Source organism: Lynx canadensis, chromosome B1, assembly GCF_007474595.2.
Source record: "Lynx canadensis isolate LIC74 chromosome B1, mLynCan4.pri.v2, whole genome shotgun sequence".
Taxonomy (NCBI): domain Eukaryota; kingdom Metazoa; phylum Chordata; class Mammalia; order Carnivora; family Felidae; genus Lynx; species Lynx canadensis.
Window position 1 is genome coordinate 71,316,373 of NC_044306.2, and position 12,958 is coordinate 71,329,330.

The 12,958-nt window shown below is 37.4% G+C and overlaps 1 pseudogene; it reads right to left on the reverse strand.

Moving 5' to 3' along the window:
• Positions 1-5,831: 5,831 nt before the first annotated feature.
• Positions 5,832-5,939, reverse strand: LOC115513270 (annotated as a pseudogene).
• Between the last annotated feature and the right edge of the window lie 7,019 nt (positions 5,940-12,958).

Consider the following 12,958-nt stretch of genomic DNA (forward strand, 5'->3'; position numbering starts at 1 on the left):
CCATGAGATCATGACCAGAGCCAATGTCAGACACTTAACCAACTGAGCCACCCAGGCACCCCTTTAATTTTTTTTAATGTTTATTTATTTTTGAAAGATAGAGAGAGTGTGAGTGGGGAGGGGCAGAGAGAGGGAGACACAATCTGAATCAGGCTCCAGGCTCTGAGCTGTCAGTACAGAGCCCAATGTGGGGCTCAAACCCAGGAGCTGCAAGATCATGACCTGAGCCAGATGCTTAACTGACAGAGCCACCCATGTGCCCCATTAGCAAATTCATTTTGATGTCAATTTATATTCAATAAGATTTGGGAAAAGTGCCATTTTTAAGCTCGTATGGGTGGAGAGTCCTATTTAAAAGCTTGTTTTAATGTGAACTCCTATTCTTCTACTTCTTTTCTCCTAGAGAACTGTTAGTCTTTAAAATGAACTAGGCTAGGGGCACCTGGGTGGCTCAGTCAATTAAGCATCCCACTTCCACTCAGGTCATGATCTCACAGTTCGTGAGTTCGAGCCCCACCTGCGCTCTGTGCTGACAACTTGGAGCCTGGAGTCTGCTTTGGATTCTGTGTCTCCTTTCTGCCTCTCTCTCACTCACACTCTGTCTCTCTTTCAAAAATAAATAAACATTAAGGGTTTTTTTTAATAAAATAAAATAAAGTAAACTAGGCTAGTTTAGTGAAAAGCATTTTTATAAGTTTTTGAAAAGAAACATATTCAATCTTGTAATTAAGAAACTGAATTTCTGCTAGGGTTTATTTGATGCAAATTCATGTTTACAATTGGTTTTAATTAAAAATTCAGTTATCCATTCTTGTTTTAAGAGTATACCAGTTATACTCTTAAGCTAGTTTGGTTGAAAATTCATATCCATAAGCTGAATTAATGAAAACTCATGTTTTCTGAATTTTCTGGTAAAAATTGTAGAATTTTCTTTGTTTAGAAAAACTAGTTTTCAAACCATTTTTGATTAAAATATATGTCCACAAACTATATGTATTAGAATGTATGTATCCAATCACATTTGATGAAGCTTTATTTCAAAGGTATATCTAAAATATTTGGTGATTAAGCAGATATAAGTGAGACAGGACAGAAAGAAATTAACTTAGGATTCTAAGTCAAATAATCATACCTATTAAAATCCAATTCTTAGTGTCATAAATGATACATAGTAATATTATAATGAAAATTTCGATTGGGATATTCTTTATGACTTCCATGACTTATCTTCTGCTATCTTATTCACAGATTTTACCTTTCTGTTGCTTCTTGGACAGTTCTTAAGTTTCAATCCTTATTTTTCCTCTTATTTTTCCTCTATTCTCTTTCCAGCAATGGCAAGAGTTCACTCTGATGGTTTTGGATAGAGTAAAACCTTGGTTTGCAAGTATAATTTGTTCTGGAAACATGCTTATAATTCAAAGCACTTGTATATCAAAGTGAATTTCCCCATAAAAAATAATGAAAGTGATTGCAGTACTGAACTATAGTACAAAATAATTAAAAAATACAAAATACAAAGAAAACTAAACAAATGAACCCACACTTACCTTTGAAAACCTTTGTGGCTGAGATTTTCTCTGAGGGAGACAAGAGAGAGGAGGGTTATTGTGTAGGACGACTTTCACTATCATAACAGAATCACTGTTATCAATTGGCTCAATGAAATCTTTTTCTGTATGGGGGCCCTTATATATGCTTGCACAAATGTTGACTACAGTACAGTGTAAATAAACTCTTGTCATATACTGTATTTAATGTAACTGGTAATAAGGCAGCAAAGGAAAGGATCTATATGCAGGCAGCCTGACCTAGAATGAAGCAAAACATTCTTAAGCTTACTTTTGCATGGAAAAGCAAAAGACTGTCTACAGGTGCTTTGCAGTGACAAAAAAAATACTGTGGGCACCTTCCAAAGTTCTGAAAAATCACTGATTTCTGCCAAACACCATGGCCTGAGACTGAGCATCTGAGCATGGGAGATGATCGCCCACAATGAGACAGAGACAGAGACAGAGAGACAAAGATTGAAAGAGAGAGAGAGAGAGAGAAAGAAAGAGAAGAATCACTGGCTCAAAGTGGCTCAGTTGTGATCATGTGATGTTGGGTGTCATGAACTAGTACTACTCATATTGTAAGACATCGCTCGTTTATCAAGCTAAAATGTATTAGAAATGTTTGCTCATCTTACTGAGCACTTTGCAGAACAAGGTACTTTGCAATCTAAGGTTTCACTGCATATCTAAGATCGCCTTGTATTTGACAAGTTAACATCTCCTTAATGTCCAACTTTGTATTTTTAACGGTCTGTTGAACATCATCAGAGCATCTGTGAATGACCCTGAGAATCTCTGCAAGCAATGTGTTAAAATTCTCTCTAGTTATCTTCCAAAACCCTCCTTCTGAGTTCTCTTTTCCATCACTACCCCCCTCATGTGGTCCCCAATAAGTATTAAGTCCAAAGAGCTTCTGTGATGTCTTTCATATGCATTCCCTCTTCTACTTCCCTACCAAATTTCTGTACGCCATGGTCTCAGTATTCATGAATAGGGCTCCACCTTCTTACTTTTCTCTATTTATTTCTTTAATTTGTCCCACAAAATCTATTTTATTCACTGTGGCTAGAGTGATCTTTGTACAGTATGACTGACTAGTACAGAAATTTTTTCATGCGACTCTTCAGGTATGACAACCAATGCATCAAACTGGATTCGCATCTTATTTCAACAACTAGCTCTTCCTTTTGCACTCCACATTGATGAAATGGCATCCCCAATCGAACATGTATAGCTGCATATTTGTTTTGCTCCTTGCTGTATATCCTCACTTCCTAGAACAGTATTTATCATCTAATTCTGCTACATGAGTAGGTTTGAATGAATGTATGAATGAACGAATGACATCATCTTTCATCTCTAATCAATCAAGCTTTATATATTTTAATCCCCAAATGTTTCTACTTTTTCCCTTTCTATGCTTTCTGCCACTAATATGCTCAGTTGTCTTTATTTCTTGCTGGGGGTATGTGTCAGTAGCCTTCTTACTGATGACTGTTTTATCTTATGAGTAGATAAAACCATGCCATTTTTCTGTTTAGAACTCGTCAATGGCCCCTTGGGATGCAGCCCTAGACGTTTAGTCTTGAATCAAAACTCTCCATGATCCAGCATATGGGTAATTCTGCAGTATTATATTTTCCCACTCCCTGCCTCATTTTCATATTTACCTTATTAAACTTGTAGCCTTCTTCTTGTCCATTCCTCCCAACCATCTCAGTTTGTCCAAGACTGAGGGGGTTCCCAGGACACAGAATTTTCAGTGATAAAATTGGGAAAGTCCGGGGAAAACCAGGACCACCCTAAAACACGCTGGGCACTTTCTAGCCTCTGTATCTTTAGGCCATAAGTCACCTCTCCCTGGAATTCTATTTCTTCCCCTCTTAGTCTAAGTCTCACTGATCCTTTAAAATTATGTCTGGCAGCACTCCATTAGGCCCCCTTCATTAACCTTGGGCCAGGGTAACCAGGCGATGACTTCCCCAAACTCAAGAATTATCATGTTTATCTTTAAATTCCTAGAAACTTTTGAAATGCTCGATTTTAAAAAGAAACTAATAAATATGTACTGAATGAGTAAATTATTTTCCAACAGAGTAAATCCTAAAAGCTACAACTTGACTTTCAAGACCTCCATGGATAAGCCCTATTCTAACAATTAATTTATTTCAATTAGACTCAAAGTAATTATTCAGTTTAAACAAGATTTATTGCATATCTACAATTTTCAAGGCTTAATTCTTGTCTGTATTACTTTCTATTATTTAATCCCAATTGAATAATTTTTTTTCAAAGGTGCCACATTTCTTTTTTTTTTTTACCTTTTATTATAACATCATCCTCAAAATATACTTATCTGTATCTTTACCTCTCCAAATTCATCATATTTGCTGAGGTTCGGATTAACTGCAATTGCTTCCATGAAAACTGATTAGTCTTGATTACCAGTCCAGAGCAATTTGTGTAATCATGTACTGTACATTGCTTGGGCTTTTTTTACATTCCTTGATACTTTTTGAGTTGTGCCATATTATTTGTAATTTTGGCTTTTCTTCCTTACTAGGTTGGAAATGCTTATCTCTGTATCTGTTTCATTATCTAATTCGATGCCTTGTACATTCAATGACCAAAACATTAATTTGTATTTTAAGATTATAATGTAAGAATGGCTTGGGGGGAGGAGCCAAGATGGCGGAACAGCATGGAAGTTTTTTGTGTGTCTTGCATCCATGAAATACAGCCAGACCAACACTAAACCATCCTACACACCTAGAAAACTGATGGGAGGATTAACACAACAATATGCACAACCTGAACCACAGAATTCAGCAGGTATGTGGCGCGGAAGGGTGAACTTGGAGATACAGAAGCCGGCAGCAGGCAGGGACCCGCTTTTGCCGGCGGAGAGAGGACGGAGACTGGAAGGGGCGGGGGAGAACATGGGAAAAGCACCCCCCCAAAAGCAGCTGCAGAGAAAGTGGAAAATTGGAAACAGCCACAGGGACTAAACTAAAAAGGGAGAAAGGAGAAAGGAGAGGGTTTAAATTCCATTAAGACTGTAAACAAGGGGAGTGCAAAGGCTGCAAATCCGCAGTTCTATACCTGGCGGTGCTCTGGTGGGAAGGGCGAATCCCCAGGAACAGAGTGGGGTACGGGAGGTTCTCGGGCCACACGGGGAATAGCGGTTCCACTGCTGGAAGGACATTTGGTAGAGACTGTTGAAGCCACCTGGTCCCAGCAGACCCCAGAAAACGGCCACATTTGCTGGTGCTGGGGCAAGGTCGTTAAGGGGTGAATCCTGGTGCCAGATGTGTGCTGTGATTTTCCATAATCTCTGAAAAGCTGGTGCTACACTATCTCGCGAACTTTTTCTGGGGCGGGCTGACATCTGGCCGCAGTCTCGGGGCACCGACAGCAGCAGGGTCCAGCAAGCATTCCTGGGTGCAGCCAACATTTGGCCATTGCTCGGTGAGACCTTCCCACAGAGGGGTGGAACAGGTCAAAGCCGCAGTCCTTTGGAAGTAAGGAACTGGGGAAAACAGCCGCATCTGAGACAAAACTCAGGAGAGAGGTACTGCCTGGGGCTTGGTCACGGACAGTGAAAAAGCAGGAAGTGGATGAAAGCTGAAGACAGAGGACAGGTGTGTGATTGCTGATGGGACAGAACGGTTCCCATACTAGAGACTGGGTAGCTGGGTGACGCCATTTTCACCGCTTCCACGTGTACGCAGAGTGTATGAACCTACAGGCTCTGCAACAATCCACCCCAGTAGGCTACCAGCGCCATCTAGGGGAGAACAGAGCTGTTACACTGAGCCCCACCCAACTGGACCAACCTCTCTCTTTAAGAACCCAAGTCTCACCGCCTACTTAGTTTATGGAATATAAAGCGCTACATAGTCTGACTTCTAGGGGAAAATAAATTAATCTCAGTCATATTTCAATCTGTTAGCAGGTCCATCTATTAAATTTCTTTCTTTTTTTAAATTTTTTTTCTCTTTTACACTATCCTTTTTCTTGAATACAGAAAGAGAAAAATTCATTTTTATTTTCAATTTTTTAAAAAATATTTTTCTTTATTTTTTTACTATATTTTTAACTGTTGTGTAATTTTTTTCAATTTCTTACTTCCATTATTCTATTTTAGTCTACTTCAGTGTATTCACCTTTTCAAATTTTTAAACGATTTCCTTGTTTTATTTTCTCTTTTTCACTTCTTTTCTTTTTCTTGAATGCAGAAAGTGAAAAACTTTATTTTTACTTTCAACTTCTATTAAAAATATTTTTCTTTCATTTTCTTTACTATAGTTTTTGCTTTTCAATTACCAATAATCGTGCCTCAGATAAACTTCATTGGCTATGATACTGCCACTGCGCAAAGCTTACAGTTTTTGCTTTGATGTAAATTTTTTCAAATTCTATTTTACTCCCATCATTTTATTTTAGACTACTACAGTGTATTCACTTTTTCAAATTTTCAAACAATTTCTTTTTTTCCTCTTTTTTCTCTTTTTCATTTCTTTTCCTTGAATACAAAAAGAGAAAAAATTCATTTTTATTTTTAATTTTGATTAAAAATATTTTCTTTAATTGTTTTCCTACTATAGTCTTTACTTTTGTGTAATTTTTTTGTTGAAATCTATTTTACTCCCATCATCTTGTTTTTGTCTACTTCAGTGTATTCATTTTTTTCAGATTCCTTTTTTTCCCCACTTTTTTTTTCTCTCATCTGTCAAACCACTTTCAACACCAAGACCAAGGCACACCTAGGATATAGCATCATTTATGAGATTTGTTTTGTGTGTGTGTGTTTTTAATTTTTTAATTTTCATTTTTTTAATTTTCATTTTTTTTAATTTTAATTTTCCTACCTCATTAATTCCTTTTCTGCCTTCAAAATGACAAAACGAAGGAATTCACCCCAAAAGAAAGAGCACGAAGAAACGACAGCCAGGGATTTAACCAACACAGATACATGCAAGAGGTCTGAACCAGTATTTAGAATCATGATAGGGGCGCCTGGGTGGCACAGTCGGTTAAGCGTCCGACTTCAGCCAGGTCACGATCTCACAGTCCGGGAGTTCGAGCCCCGCGTCGGGCTCTGGGCTGATGGCTCGGAGCCTGGAGCCTGTTTCAGATTCTGTGTCTCCCTCTCTCTCTGCCCCTCCCCTGTTCATGCTCTGTCTCTCTCTGTCCCAAAAATAAATAAACGTTGAAAAAAAAAAAAAAAAAAAAAAAAAAGAAAAAAAAATAGAATCATGATAATAAGAATACTAGCTGGAGTCGAAAATAGATTAGATTCCCTTTCTGCAGAGATAAAAGAAGTAAAAAATAGCCAGAATGAAATAAAAGATGCTATAACTGAGCTTCAATCACGGATGGATGCAGCAGCAGCAAGGATGGATGAGGTAGAACACAGAATCAGCGATAGAGCAGACAAACTTATAGAGAATAATGAAGCAGAAAAAAAGAGGGAGATTAAGGCAACAGAGGACAATTTAACAATTAGAGAAATCAGTGACTCATTAAAAAGGAACAACATCAGAATCATAGGGGTCCCAGTAGAGGAAGAGAGAGAAATAGGGGTAGAAGAGTTATGTGAGCAAATCATAGCGGGAGACTTTCCTAACCTGGGGAAAGACACAGACATCAAAACCCAGGAAGCACAGAGGACCCTCATTAGATTCAACAAAAACTGACCATCAACAAGGCATATCATAGTCAAATTCACAAAATACTCAGGCAAAGAGAGAATCATGATAGCCGCAAGGGAAGAAAAGTCCCTAACCTACAAGGGAACACAGATCAGGTTTGCAGAAGACCTATCCACAGAAACTTGGCAGGCCAGAAAGGAGTGGGAGGATATATTCAATGTGCTGAAACAGAAGAGTAAGCAGCCAAGAAGAATGCTTTATCCAGCAAGGCTGTCATTCAAAATAGAAAGAGAGATAAAAAGTTTCCCAGACAGGGGTGCCTGGGTGGCTCAGTTAGTTAAGTGTTCAACTTCGGCTCAGGTCATGATCTCACGGTCTGTGAGTCCAAGCCCTGCGTCAGGCTCTGTGCTGACAGCTCGGAGCCTGGAGCCTGGTTCAGATTCTGTGTCTCCCTCTCTCTCTGCCCCTCCCCCACTCATGCTCTGTCTCTCTCTGTCAAAAATAAATAAGCATTAAAAAAAATTTTTAAAAGTTTCCCAGACAAACAAAAATTAAAGGAGTTTATGACCACGAAACCAGCCATGCAAGAAATTTTAAGGGGGACTCTCTGAAGAAAAGATGAAAAAAGAGTAGAAGATCTTTTCTCTCTGAGAAAAGATGAAAAAATATAAATAAATAAATAAATACCAAACACAACAAAGATTAGAAAGAACCAGAGAAAACCACCAGAAACTCCAACTCTACAAGCATCATAATGGCAATAAATTCATATCTTTCAGTACTCACTCTAAACATCAATGGACTCAATGCTCCAAACAAAAGACATAGGGTAACATAATGGATAAGAAAACAAGATCCATTCATATGCTGTTTACAAGAGACCCACTTTAGACCTAAAGACACCTTCAGATTGAAAATAAGTGGTTGGAGAACCATCTATCATGCTAACGGTCAACAAAAGAAAGCCAGAGTAGCCATACTTATACCAGACAATCTAGACTTTAAAATAAAGACTGTATCAAGAGATGAATAAGGGAATTATATCATAATCAAGGAAGTCTATCCACCAAGAAGACCTAACAATTGTAAACATTTATGAACCAAATGTGAGAGCACCCAAATATATAAATCAATGAATCATGAACATAAAGAAACTCATCAACAGTAATACCATAATAGTAGGAGACTTCAACACCCCACTCACAGCAATGGACAGGTCATCTAATCAAAAAATCAACAAGGAAACAATGGCTTTGAACGACACACTGGACCAGATCGACTTAACAGATATATTCAGAACATTTCATGCTAAAGAACCAGAATATATATTCCTCTCCAGTGCTCATGGAACAATCTCCAGAACAGACTATGTACGGGGACACAAATCAGCCGTAAGTAAATACAAAAAGATCGACATCATACCGTGCATATTTTCAGACCACAACGCTATGAAACTCGAAATCAACCACAAGAAAAAAATTTGGAAAGGTAACAAATACCTGTAGACTGAAGAGCATCCTACTAAAGAATAAATGGGCTAACCAAGCAGTTAAAGAGGAAATTAAAAAGTATATGGGAGTCAATGAAAATGATTATACCACAACCCAAATCTCTGGGACACAGCAAAGATGGTCATAAGAGGGAAGTATATAGCAATCCAGGCCTTCCTAAAGGAGGAAGACAGATCTCACATTCACAACCTAACATTACGCCTTAAGAAGCTGGAAAAAGAACAGCAAATAAAACCCAAAACCAGCAGAAGACAGGATATAATAAAGATTAGAACAGAAATTAATGCTACCAAAACCCAAAAAACAGTAGAATGGATCAATGAAACTATAAGCTGGTTCTTTGAAAGAATAACAAAATTTATTAACCACTAGGCACTCTGATCAAAAAGAAAAAGAAAAGGACCCAAATAAATAAAATCAAGAATGAAAGAGGAGAAATCACAACCAACACAGCAGAAATAAAAACAATAATACGAGAATATTATGAGCAATTATTTGCCAATAAAATGGAGAATCTGGAAGAAATGGACAAATTCCTAGAAACATATGAACTATCAAAACTGAACAGGAAGAAATAGAAAATTTGAACAGACCCATAACCAGTAAGGAAATTGAATTAGTAATCAAAAATCTCCCAAAAAAACCAGAGTCCAGGGCCAGATGGCTTTTCAGCGGAATTCTACCAAACATTTAGGGAAGAGTCAACACCTATTCTCTTGAAGCTGTTCCAAAAAATAGAAATGGAAGGAAAACTTCCAAACTCTTTCTATGAAGCCAGCCTTACTTTGATTCCAAAACCAGACAGAAACCCCACTAAGAAGGAGAACTATAGACCAATTTCCCTGATAAACATGGATGCAAAAATCCTCAACAAGATATTAGCCAACCAGATCCAACAATACGTTAAAAAAAAATTATTCACCACGACCAAGCAGGATTTATACCTGGCATGCAGGGCTGGTTCAATATCCTCAAAACAATTAATACGATTCATCACATCAATAAAAGAAAGGACTAGAATAACATGATCCTCTCAATAGATGCAGAGAAAGCATTTGACAAAATACAGCAGCCTTTCTTGATAAAAACCCTCAAGAAAGTCGGGATATAATAAGCATACCTCGAGATCATAAAAGCTATACAGGAACAAACCAACACTAATATCATCCTCAATGTGGAAAAACTGACAGCTTTCTCCCTAAGGTCAGGAACAAGACAGGGATATCCACTCTTGCCACTGTTATTCAACATAGTATTGGAAGTCTTAGCCTCTGCAATCAGATAACACAAAGAAATAAAAGACATCCAAATTGGCCAGGAGGAGGTCATACTTTCACTCTTCACAGATGACATGATACTCTATATGGAAAATCCAAAAGATTCCACCAAAAAACTGCTAGAATTGATTCATGAATTCAGCAAAGTTGCAGGATATAAAATCAACACACAGAAATCAGTTGCATTCCTATACACCAACAAGGAAGCAACAGAAAGAGAAATCAAGGAATCGATCCCATTTACAGTTGCACAAAGAAACTATAAAATACCTAGGAATAAATCTAACCAAAGAGGCGAAAAATCTATATGCTGAAAACTATAGAAAACTTATGAAAGAAATTGAGGAAGACACACACACACACACACACACACACACACACACACACAAAATGGAAAAAGATTCCATCCTCCTGGATAGGAAGAACAAATATTGTTAAAATGTCGATACTACCCAAGGCAATCTACATATTTAATGTAATCCCTATCAAAGTAGCACCAGCATTCCTCACAGAGCTAGAACAAATAATCTTAAAATTTGTATGGAACCAGAAAAGATCCCGAATAGCCAAAGTGATCTTGAAAAAGACAACCAAAGCAGGAGGCATCACAATCCCAGACTTGAAGCTATACTACAAAGCTGTAATCATCAAGACAGTATGGTACTGGCACAAGAACAGACACTCAGATCAATGGAATAGAATAGAGAACCCCAGAAATGGACCCACAAACATATGGCCAACTAATCTTTGACAAAGCAGGAAAGAATATCCAGTGGGATAAAGACAGTCTCTTCAGCAAGTGGTGCTGGGAAAACTGGACAGCGACATGCAGAAGAATGAACCTGGACCTCTTTCTTACACCATACACAAAAAGAAACTCAAAATGGATGAAAGACCTCAACGTAAGACAGGAAGCCATCAAAATCCTTGAGGAGAAAGCAGGCAAAAACCTCTTTGATCATGGCTGCAGCAACTTCTTACTCAACACATCTCCAGAGGCAAGGGAAACAAAAGCAAAAATGAACTACTGGGACCTCATCAAAATAAAACCTTCTGCACAGTGAAGGAAACAATCAGCAAAACTAAAAGGCAACCAAAAGAATGGGAGAATATATTTGCAAATGACATAGCAGATAAAAGGTTAGTATCCAAAATCTATAAAGAACTTCTCAAACTCAACACCCAAAAAACAAATAATCCAATGAAGAAATGGGTATAAGACATGAATAGACACTTCTCCAAAGAAGACATCCAGATGGCCAACCGACACATGAAAAAATGCTCAACATCACTCATCATCAGGGAAATACAAATCAAAACTACAATGAGATACCACCTTACACCTATCAGAATGGCTAACATTAACAACTCAGGCAACAACAGATGTTGGCGAGGATGCAGGGAAAGAGGATCTCTTTTGCATTGTTGGTGGGAATGCAAGCTGGTGCAGCCACTCTGGAAAACAGTATGGAGGTTCCTCAAAAAACTGACAATAGAACTACCCTACAACCCAGCAATTGCACTACTAGGTATTTATCCAAGGGATATAGGTGTGCTGTTTTGAAGGGACACATGCACCCCCAAGTTTATAGCAGCACTATCAACAATAGCCAAAGTATGGAAAGAGCCCAGATGTCCATCGACGGATGAATGGATAAAGAAGAAATGGTATATATATACAATGGAGTATTACTCGGCAATCAAAAAGAATGAAATCTTGCTATTTGCAACTACGTGGATGGAACTAGAGGGTATTATGCTAAGTGAAATTAGTCAGAGAAAGACAAAAATCATATGACTTCACTCATATGAGGACTTTAAGTGAGAAAACAGATGAACATAAGGGAAGGAAAACAAAAATAATATAAAAACAGGGAGGGGGACAAAGCATAAGAGACTCATAAATATGGAGAACAAACTGAGGTTTGCCAGAGGGGTTGTGGAAGGGGGGATGGGCTAAATGGTTAAGGGGCACTAAGGAATCTACTCCTGAAATCATTGTTGCACTAGATGCTAACTAATTTGGATGTAAATTTTAAAAAATAAAAAATAAAACAATTTAAAAATTAAAAAAAAAAGATTTGTCAAAAAAAAGAAGAATTGACTTGATTTTTGAAATCTAAATTTATAGTGAAAATGTCTATGCCCATTGGACATAAAATTATTAGGCTCCAGACCATCTGGTGAGAGGTAGACAGATTTGAAAATGAATTAAATTTATTTTTCTAAGTAGGAATTAGGACATTTCTGCTATAGGTCACTATGTGTAACCTTGACAACAAGCTTTCCCTTATTTTTGTCAAAGAATAATTTATACAGAAAAATTTGTTGTTTTATTTTTTAGATGTTAAAACCGAACACCCTTCCTTTGAATTTAGAATTGTCTCAACTTACTAAGTTTCTGTATCCATTTTTTTTAATAAACTGTTGCCATGGAAACAGTATTTCAGATGTTTTGTCTTCCTTCAAATTTCACTTCTGCTATCATGCTATATATATATATATATATATATATATATATATACCACACACACACACACACACACACACACACGAAACAGACATCTTTGTTGCTTATGAAGATCAAAGTTAATGTTCAATAATGTGAATACACAACCCTTTGTACTAGTGGCTAATATTGGGAAAATAATTGGGAAGCAGTAGGACACTCTCAAATTAGAAATATGTGACAGAGGTAATTTACAATCTGGAAAACAGAATGATTTTTTCTTTTATTAAAATATTATCTTCAAGTATTCAGCACATTGCCATATAGTGCTGTTATTTTGAAGTGCTTTGTGAACTTGTACTTGCCTTTTAGATTTACTCATGTAAATAATTGCCCCTTCAAGTCATGTCAGTTCCATTAAGAGCCTTCATTCCTCCCTGAATTCCGAGTTTAGTCTTTGTACCTTTCTCACCTATACAATGAGATGGCAGAATCTATCCTTCACTCTCCA